The following is a 9,732-nucleotide window of genomic DNA, read 5'->3' on the forward strand; positions in this document are numbered from 1 at the left end:
GGCAGTGTTAAGGTGATGGGTGTGACAGGGGTTAAACTGGGAAAACATTGGGGAATTCCTCGGTTGGTCTATTTGCCAGACTCACCCAAACCTGTGCTAGGAAGAGATGGACTGGAAAAGTTGAGGCAGAAATGAAATTGAAAACTGGGGATGTTGAAACTGTAATTGCTGAAACTAAATGTGTCCAAGCAGCAGCTCTTGTTGTGCAGGGAATAACTCCTGTCAGTAGCAAGGTCCTGACTGAAGTGGCAGCTGCAGTTGTTCCTGTGGTGTGGGCCAGTGGAATTGCAGGAGAGTGGGAGAGGGCAGAACCTGTGGGTATTACCCCTGATGTGGGATCTATATGGGTAAGGCAAACCCAGTATCCTTTAAAATCAGAATGCCAGACTGGATTGGTTGCAGTAACAGCTAAATTTGCTCCTCCTGGTTTGCTTGTAGGATTTGAATGCAAGAACCTGCCAAGAAACCAATGGCCAAGATGATTGATTAGTGCAGGACCTGAGAGAACCATCTTCAATGACAACGTGAAGCAGTTTCCAGTATTGGATTGCAAAGATGGCCTTTGCTGCATCTCCTTGAGCAAGGAAAGCCAAGAAACCTATGCTTTGGCAGGAGAAAATCTGGAAAACGGGAAGGAAGAAAAGAAGCCCCCTGACTCCTCCCTGAGCCCCAGACAGCCCATGAACTGCCTTCCTGGGAATGGTAGGACAGGATGGACTCTGGATTGCTCCCTCTGGATGTGTGGTAAGACTGTTATGCCAACTTCTCAAACAGCCTGTAAGCATTTGCTGCCTTGGCTAGATGGTGCAAGGGCAGCCTTTAAGCAGCTGAAGCATTCCCTGAGGAGAGCTCTGGGTCTGCCAGATGTGTCAGAACTGTTGGAAGCATCTTTGGTGGGGAGGGCAAACAAAGGACAAGGTGTGCAGTGACCCCCCTGAGAAGGGACTTTGAGTTAATGGCATCCCTGCAAGTGAACTTTGTGGGCTGTTCCCCCTGTAGGGCAGGTGATAGTCCCAGCTACAGTGATGGGAAAAATGGTTAAAAGGGAGCCCCAAAAGCTGGAAATCCTCCAGGAGGCTCTTGGCCAAGAGAGTTTTCTGAGTTCCCCCTGAAAGAAGGACAGTGATAGCTTTTGAGTGCTGGTAGATCCTTTGAATAGATAGCCTTGAGTGTGTCCTTGTTGCCCCAGTAGGCCTTGTCAAAGTCCCCATATTCGAGGAGATATACATATTAAAGTTTAAAATGATCTCCATAATCCTTTGTTGTCTTGAGGCTCTCCCCTGCAGGAACTCCAGGAACTCCTGGTGCCGCCTGGGCCGATGGATTGGACGCCCCAGCCCCTCCGTTCCTGCCCAGCCCCTGGGTCTGTGTCCAGTGGTGGCACTGCCAGCCCTGCAGGTGAAGTGGGAAGGGCCTTTCCAGGTCTTGTGGGTCACACTGATAGCAGCTGAAGTTGCAGAAAAAGGACCTGGGGTCTGTTGTTCTTTAGTTCAGAAAGCTCCTTTTGGTTGGTGAGCAGAACAAAGTGGATCCTTAGGGTCAAGTATAAAGTGGGAATGATATGTGCATGTTGAGATGTAACAAGAGCTGATCCTTTTTGCAGTGGGATGTAGCCTGGAAACTGCACAGAGCTGAGCCAAGGGATTGAAAGGGACCAACCAAGGGAGGTGAAGAAAGAATTAAAGTGAGGCAGCAGCCAAGCAGCAGCAAGTTGCTGTGTAAGCAGGTGAGTTGTGTTGAGGTTCCTAAGACAGGCACTGAGGACTTTGAGGGCTCCAGACAGAGCAGACCTGGGAAGGCCCTTAGTGAAGCCCCTTGGAAACCTTCTAAAGGTAGGTGTGTATGGTGATAAGTGTTGGAAAATGTCCTGACTGTGGAACAGGAATGCAGGGAAGGAAAATGAATCCTCCTGTAATGCTGACCCCTCCCATCAGCTGTAGTAGAGATACCTGTGTGTGCCCTTTGGGAGCTGATTACCAGGGCACCCGTGGGCCTGGGATCATGGCAGGGTGTTGTAAGCAAGGAATGCCTGGCTTCTGAAACTCACCAGCTGAGTCTTAGAGGCTTCTTTGAAGAGCTGAGTTGAGGCAGCAGAATTGGCCTTGCAGGAGGGACTCTGTGCCTGCTCTCCCGTGGCTCCAAGGGATCTCTGGCCCTTCACGCCGGCACCGAGATTTTCTCGGGAAGGGCCTCAGATCCCCGGACCAGTCTGGGACACAGGCAAGACCCCCCTGCCTTTAGAAATGAGGCCTTCTTGTGGCTTCCTCCCCGTCCCCGTTGGTGGGTTCCAAAGAAGGCCTCTTGAAATGCCTTTTGGGCTGTCCATGGCAAGCTTGAGACCAAATTGGCCCCCTGGAGGGACAGTGCTGTTGGTGCCCCCCGGGTTGGGGCACCCCGAGGACTCCAGCGCGCACCGAAAGGATTATTCGGGGAGATCCTCGGGGTGCCCGGCCCTGGGGAGCTCAAAGCAAGGTCCCTCCCATGGATTCAGGCATTCCTGAGAGTAGACTGGACTGGGCAGAGAGGGAGCAGTTTGTCCTGTGGAGTTGGGATGGGTTTGTTCAGGATGCCTTGGGAGGCAGGGCTGGAGAGGCCCCTCTGTTGGCTGTAGTGGTGGAAGGTTGTAGCAGCAGGGATGGAGCCTTCGACCTCCTGCTCCCCCCGTGAGCCCCGACGGGACCGTGCCCTTGGCAATGGAGGGCCCCCCATTGCTGAGCCAGCGGTTCCGGGGCCAGGAGGGATGGGATCAGGATGCCGAGCTCCACCCAGGGCCAGGGCTGCCAATGTTCAACCATGGAGAGAACTGAAAGCAGAGTGAGATGGAAGCCAAGCTGCAGCACAGGGGTGGGTGAGAAAAGACCCTAATCCTTAGGTGGAGCTTTGAATTCCCTGGAAAAATGGATCCTGTCAGATGGTTCAGGCCCTTGTGGATGCTGGAGCAGAGGCCTCTGTAATTTATGGTCACCCTAAAAAGTTGCAAGGACAGCAAGTTCTGACTGCAGGATGAGGTGGGAAACAAAGTGCAGTGGTCCAGAGAAAAGCTGAGCTTAAAATTGGTCCTGTGCCAGAGCAGCCTTGTGCAGTGCTTGTTGCTGTCCCTGAGTGTCCCATTGCAGGGGATATTCCCAAGGGTGCCTTGTGCTGGGGAACACTGGGGGCAGTTCCCTTTCCCTGGGCAGGGCAGGCAGGGCACGTTTCCCCCCTCGAGGGTGGCTCCACAGTCCCACCCTCTGCCCTGGGAGCGTGGCAGAACACCTGGACCCACTGTCCTTGCCAGAGAGGGCACAAGGGATGGTTGGATGGGTGAGGGAATGGTTCAGGGAGTACAAGCACCATTAGAATGAGTAGGGCAGCACATGGAAAGGAAGGGGGGAGTTAATCCAGACAGAATTCAAGCACCTGCCCAACCTGTGATAGTTTTAGGAACTCAGAGGTGTTGTGGTCCCCAGGAACTGTTGCCCAGGACTAGGCAGGAGACTTCAGGCTTGGTCACCCCCAGAGCAAGGTGGAAGCCCAGCAGTTTATTGGTTGGTTTGGCTTTTGGTGACAACAAGGTCCTCCTTTGGGACCAATCCTTGGCCTGGGCCATAAAGTCCCAGGGCAGAAGTGTGAGTTTGAGTGGGAAATGAGCAGCAGGGAGGGTTGGAAACAGCTCAGGGAGCAATTCAACAGGCTCCAGACCTGTGGCCAATACGAGCTCCAGAGGGGGAACTGAAGGTTCCTGCCAGTGCTAATGATGCCAATTGGAGCCTCTGGCAGAAGTAGGGTAATGTAAGGGGGGTACTTTTGAATTAGATGATCAATGGAGCATAGAGGCGTGAGAAAGAAATCCTATTAGGATGTGAAACCAGCTGGAGTGTGGTACAATGTAACTTGATGGCACAAGCTAATTGTAAGGTCCATTGTGCTTTTCAGCAAGTCAGCCTGATATCCCCTGTTATCAGAGCTGAGTTCTTCCTTGGTTCTGCTACATCTTGCAAGGTAGGTACATCTACCCTTGAAACACCATGGGAGAGGTCATACCTAGGGGTGAGAAAGATGATGGTGAGAGGAAGATGATGTGGGCAGGGGTGGCTGGCCCCTTGCCCTACAAGTAGGGCAGGCCCAGACTGTTGCCACCAGGCAATGATCAGGCAGGGTTTGGCTGCCAGTCAGGCCTCCCCTTACACTGTGTCCTGGCCCTACGTGGTGTAATGTGGAGCTGATCAAATGGGCTGTCAGGACTGCTGAGCTGAGCGATCCTCATCCTGCCACCGAGCCTGTGTTGCTCCGCGGGGACGCCCGCTAAGGGATGGGCACCGACCAGCTGCTGCAGATCCTGACAGCCCTGCCTGGCTGTGGGGGTGGGCACAGGTTAGTGATAGGAAGCAACTGAGAAAGAAGACTTTAAACATCCTATAGTGTTCCTTTAATACCCTTTATTTAGTATTCATATTTTCCCTTTACTTTCCCCTTGTACTGACCAAATATCGTGTTAATAGTTATCCATAATATTGTGTTAAGATCCTTTTTGGTATCCCTTTAACTCCCTTTTCACTAGTTAATATTATACTGTATTGAATGCTGTTCTTAGTATTTGTTTTAATGCCACATGATAAGGCAGTTCATTTGTATCCTTTTTTAACTTTTGATTCTCTTTGCTAAGTTTATTATTATTATTATTCTCACTGCAATAAAGATATCTTGTGTGTTTGAATGCTTGTGGCACTTGTCTTTATTCCGGGCATGTATCCTAATGAACTGTTCCAGGTAGGAAGGAAGTGCCCTTAGGATTTGGGAATAGGAAGTTACTGGAAGCCAGCCCAAGATAACACCCTGTTGGAGAAGCAGCTCTGAGTATGTTCTTGGGCTTTAGTGGAAACTTAATAAATGATAAGAGGGCCTGAAATCCCCCTAAGGCCTTGGGTAAAAAGCTCCTCCAGGATGCCCAGGCCAGGCCCTGCTCAGGAAGGCAGCCCCATGGAATGGAGATGGTGGATCCAAGCCAGAGCCAGAGCAGGGGTCGGGGCAGGAGCGAGGCCTCGGGAGGGAGTTGCCCCTGGCCCTGTGGTTGAAGCAACAAGTGTAGATCCCCTGGACAGTGAGCACAAATCACTGGGGAAATGGGGAAAAGCCCCAGAGCAAGTGCTGGGAGCAGAGAGGGAGCATGCATGGCTCACTGCTGGGTCAGCCACATGTGTCAGTGGGAAGCACTTTTGGAAAGCAGGAGCTTATAACCCGTGCCAGAGGGAGTTTAAAGTCACGATAGGGGGAGGCAAAAGTAGTCCATGAGCTGAGTGAGACACTGTACCTGTGGGAATGAAACAGGAAGAACTAGGGCAGTGTCAGGTTTGTAGGGATTTGGGGTCAGTTGGCAGTGGTTTGGCTACTTGGCTCCCAAGTGACACCATCACGGAATTAGTGATTAAATGCAGACAAGGAAAATGGGAATATATTCCTGTGAATAAATGTTAGTGGAGGGAATGATATTGCCATGTTGTAGCTTGATATCTTACAGAACCTGTGGATCCTGGCCATCCTCACAGCCCTTGTGGTCCCTCTGGGCGATGCTGTTCCCTGGAAAGTTCCCTGGAAAAGGTGCCTGGGTCGGGTGCCTTGGTTTGATTTGGATGGAGGTGGAAAAGCAGCTCCAAACCAGGACCCCAGGACAAGGTGACGTGGGAAGCAAATGGCCCTTGCCCAGGGGTCAGTGTCCCTTTGTGCCCGGGGGGACTCTCTGGCAGGGCCGGGGTCTGTCGGGCTCATTGTGCGGGCGGCTGTTGGTGCCCTCAGTGGGATTGGATGGATGTGATTCCAGGGGCTGGGAGCACTGTTGCCATGCAGTGCTGTAGTTTCCCTTACGGTGCTGGGTCCGGGGGGTCTCCCTGGCATCGTTGTCCCCCTGTGTGAGCGGTGCCAGTCCCAGCCCCAGTGTCACAGCAGCAGGGCCGTCCCCTGGGCTCTGCCTGCTGGGCTGTTCTGGGAAGTGCTGCCAAAAGAGCAAAGGGATCGGCTGGGGCAGGGGATGGCACAGTTTGGCATCATCCTCCCGAGGCGAATATTGGCCCAACTGTTGGGTACCTGCTGCCTGTGTCCTGCAGCCCAACATCATCAGGATAACAGAATTCCTTTCCCCACTCTGATTCCAGCTGTTCCTGTTATTCCATGAGTGGTGAGGAGTTGTTTCCTAGAGTGCCCTGCCTGTCAGCAAAACACCAGGCCCAAAGGATCCTGGCAAGTGCAGCCCTGGAAGAGTCAGGAATACTCAAAAATGCACCAGTTCTCAGGAAGTACAACTTTGTAAAACATTTATGAAGCTGAAATTCCACAGCACTGAGCTGTTGGGTCCCAAATAATATTGGAGGGAGAGGCAGAAAATGCCACTGCTGCTGGGGCTGAACTGTCTGCAGTGACTGGGCAGGACTTTGCCCTGATGCCTGAGTGCATCTTTGGGATGGATCCCAACTGTCAGCCCCTGGCTCCATAACTTGAGTAGATGATGCTCCTTCAAGCCCAGCTGCTGTGTTGGTGTCCTGTGGGCACCTCTTGCCCTGGCCTGCTGTGAATGTGTTTGTGTTGCAGCTCAATAAAGTCCCTTTCAGGGGTGATTGTGTCATTTTTGTGTCAGTTCCTCTCCCCTCTTGCCCTGCCCCAGTGGCTGCATCACTGGCTTGTGCCTAAATGAACTCTTCCCCTGCAGCAGTTCCCTGCTGCTCTCAGAGAGGGTGGAGTTGAGGCCCCTGAGCAAAGGGAAAAAGGATCCATCCAAGGCAGGCCCGTGCTCACCCCCTGCCTTCCTCCAGCCTCCCTCCTTACAGTTCCCGTCCCTGCTGGACACAGCCTGTTCCCGAACAACCTCTGTTCCTGTTCTCTCTCCGTGTCTCCCCCCACAACTCCCCTCCTATAATCTCCAGGTGCCCAGGCCCCTGTTTTTGAGGGGCATTCCTGGGCTGCTGTCCCCCCATTCCTTATAAATGAAGTGCCAAGAGCCCCAGGTGCAGAGAGGTCTGCAGGGAAGAAGTGCCAAGCGCTGCCTGTGCCTGCCTGTGTTCCTGCAGTTCTCCTTCCTGTTCTCCCTGGGCTGGAGAGACCTGCCTGCCCTGGGTTTATTGGGGCAGAGGGATGGGATTACATTTGTCCAGAAGGTTTGTTCACAGACATGTTTTCTGACAGGCAGTGCCATTTTCCTTTTGCCTTTCCCAGGTTTTTCCAAGTGCTGTCCAGCACAGGGATCCATGTGCTGGGACAGTGATTGGCAGCAGGAAGGGGAGCCTTGGCCTCACCTGCCCAGCTCAGGTGGGTGGCACAGAATGGGGGTGGGCTGGCAAGGCATGAACACATTTCTGAGTTCTGGAGTGCCTTGAATCCTTTCCCTGTCAGGTTTCTCTCCCTCATTTCCTGGGGTCCAGCGTCCCAGGTGTCTCTTCCTTTGCCCAAAGTCCAATGGCAGAGGATTGACTGACTCCCAAGGGAGGTTTGGAATGAAAAGGGTTCTGTTCAAATGGGGCAAGGAATGCAGTAAGAAAGATGAGCCTCCTTTTAGTGCCTGAAATAGACAGGAATAAAAATGCTGGAAAAGGTCCCATTTTATTTGTTGTCCCCCCTGGATTTTTCATGGCTAAAACTCTCTAGTGAGCAATTGAAGAGAAGGGTGAAGGGCAGGAGCCTTTGACTTGCCCAGTGCCCTTAATTGCCTTGTTCTCCTCTCTTCCAGGCCAGGCCAAAGCCCTGATCCAGCCCAGCTCTGCCAAGTGCCCTGGGCTGGGAGCAGCCAAAGGCAAGAGGCTGCAGCCCCGCCGGCCGGGCTGGGGGCTCCTGGTGCTGCCCGTGGGGTGGGGTAAGTCAGAGGGACACGTTTCTCTCCTCCTGGTGTTGGCATTTGCTCCCTGGGCCCTGGATGTGTAAGGAAGGACGGAGTGGCAGGGAAGGGCAGTGTTCCAAACTGTCTGAATGTTGCCCCCAGGTTTGGGATGGAGCAGGGATGGGGGTGGTTGGGTTTGGCCTGGGCCGGTCAGGATCAGCCATAAAGGACCCACCAGAGCCCTGAACCCTCACTGGACATGTCCAGCCCCTCAAGTCATTAATTTTCAATAGAGGACAAAGTATTGGTACTTGCTTCTGATCTGTGGAGGATTTCCTTTGGAATGATCAATGCAAAACATCTCTTTGGGTCTTTTGTTTGTTTGTTTGTTTGTAATTTCCTCTCTGGCTTCAATGAGTTTGGTGTGTTCCTATTAAGGAAGCAGCCTGTTTTTATCTTGAAATTTGGGGTGGTTTGGTTTGTTTAGGTTTTTTTCCCCCCACTGACTCGGGCCATCCGTGCATAGTCCATGTTGTCCCACAGGACTGTTCTGGTTCTGGGTCAGAGAGAGAGAAGGGAAGTGGCTTTTCCTCATCTGGAATGTTTCCAAGCAGAAGTGGGACATTGTCCTGCCCCTCCCCAAAGCACTGCAGGCACCTGGGAGTAGCTCAGGGCTGGCCCAGTTCTCTGAGACAGAACTATGGGGGAGAGGTTTAAGTATTAATCACATCTCTGGTGTCCCTTGGTTGTAAGGATTGGGTCCTACAGTCCCAGAGCGTTAAGGAGAACAAGGAACTTCTGTTCTTCCTGGCAAACCTTCTGCTATTACTTGTGCAGTGTTTGGACCTGTCCAGGATCTTTCTAAGAGAACCTGTTAGAAATGTAGAGGTAGGATTAGAATTTGGGTCTGTTGCCTCCCCAACTGCCTCCAAGTCCTGATGGACTGGAGTGATGAGTGCTTTCAGCCCAGGGTATTTCTTGATATTGTGTGGCTTTCCCTCAGCTGTGGGTGAGGAATTGTGCAGGCAAGGCCTGTGTGCCCGTGGGTGTCTCCCGTGTGTGTCCGTGTGGCAGGGCTGGGACAAGGACTCGTGCAGGGACCCAGCTGGCACTGGAGCTGCTGCCATTCTGAGCCACTGCTAAGGGCTGGGGAGAGACCCTCTGGGAGGCTGTTGCCAGGATTCCATTGGGAGCTGGATCTCCCTCCAGCTGCAGCAGCCAGGGGAGGGTTCTTCCTTGTGCAGCCCAGTGGCTTCTGCTCAGGCTGGCCCAGAGTGGGGTTGGGGCAGGTTCTCCAGGGAACTGGAGCCAGCCCTGAACGGGGCTCTGGAGAGCAGGAGCTGCAGGGACTGAGGTTTGCAAAGCTGGGCTGAAGTTTGTCAAAGCAGCAGAACATTCTCATTCTGGTGGGTTTGTGGAGTCCGTGTTGGTGCCCAGGAGAACTGGGTCAGACTGGGCTTTGTGGTCCGAGAGCTGCCCCCCTAAATTTGGCAGGCTGTGTGTGCTGGCAATGAAGTGCTATCCCAGAGGCTGATGGTTTCTGTCTCCAGGGATGCCCAGGACGCTGCTAATGCCCAGGGATCTGCTCTGGGTCCAGGCTGTCCGTGCTGGAGGGCCCTGGTGGCTGCAGTCCCTGAGCCCGCAGAGACAGAGAGAGCCCCGGCCCGAGTGGCCTTTGGCCCCTTGTCCTGAATTTGGGGTGAGCCTGGGAGCGTGTGGAAGGTGAGAATGAGGGCTGTGTTCCAGCCTGACACCGGGAAGGTCAGTGTTTCCCTGGAGGGGGAAGGTTTGGGCCCGCAGGCTGAGTTGGAACAGGACCAGGGCAACAGACGCTGCTGTCTTTTGTTGCCTCCTGAGGTCTTCTGTCCCCCCTGGAGATTTCCTCCCGGGCTGTGGCCCCACAGGGAGCAGAAGGGAAAGCTACCAATGCCATGGGCATTGCCAGCCTTTGT

The 9,732-nt window shown here is 53.4% G+C and overlaps 2 long non-coding RNA genes across 4 annotated transcripts; both read left to right on the forward strand.

The window, feature by feature from the left end:
• The first annotated feature begins 618 nt into the window (after nt 1-618).
• LOC135408224 (uncharacterized) lies at nt 619-9,510 on the forward strand. Of its 3 annotated transcripts, none has more exons than XR_010427387.1 (5): nt 619-744; nt 1,273-1,398; nt 1,604-1,726; nt 7,694-7,816; nt 9,331-9,510. It is a non-coding gene; the product is annotated as an uncharacterized LOC135408224 (long non-coding RNA). The 3 variants fall into 3 exon arrangements; XR_010427385.1 differs by having other exon boundaries at nt 1,287-1,398; XR_010427386.1 differs by lacking the exon at nt 1,273-1,398 and having other exon boundaries at nt 620-744.
• On the forward strand, nt 2,891-4,801 carry LOC135408223 (uncharacterized). Its single transcript, XR_010427384.1, has 2 exons — nt 2,891-3,766; nt 4,750-4,801. It is a non-coding gene; the product is annotated as an uncharacterized LOC135408223 (long non-coding RNA).
• Nucleotides 9,511-9,732: the final 222 nt, after the last annotated feature.

The sequence above is a fragment of the Pseudopipra pipra genome, unplaced genomic scaffold (assembly GCF_036250125.1).
Source record: "Pseudopipra pipra isolate bDixPip1 unplaced genomic scaffold, bDixPip1.hap1 HAP1_SCAFFOLD_237, whole genome shotgun sequence".
Classification (NCBI taxonomy): domain Eukaryota; kingdom Metazoa; phylum Chordata; class Aves; order Passeriformes; family Pipridae; genus Pseudopipra; species Pseudopipra pipra.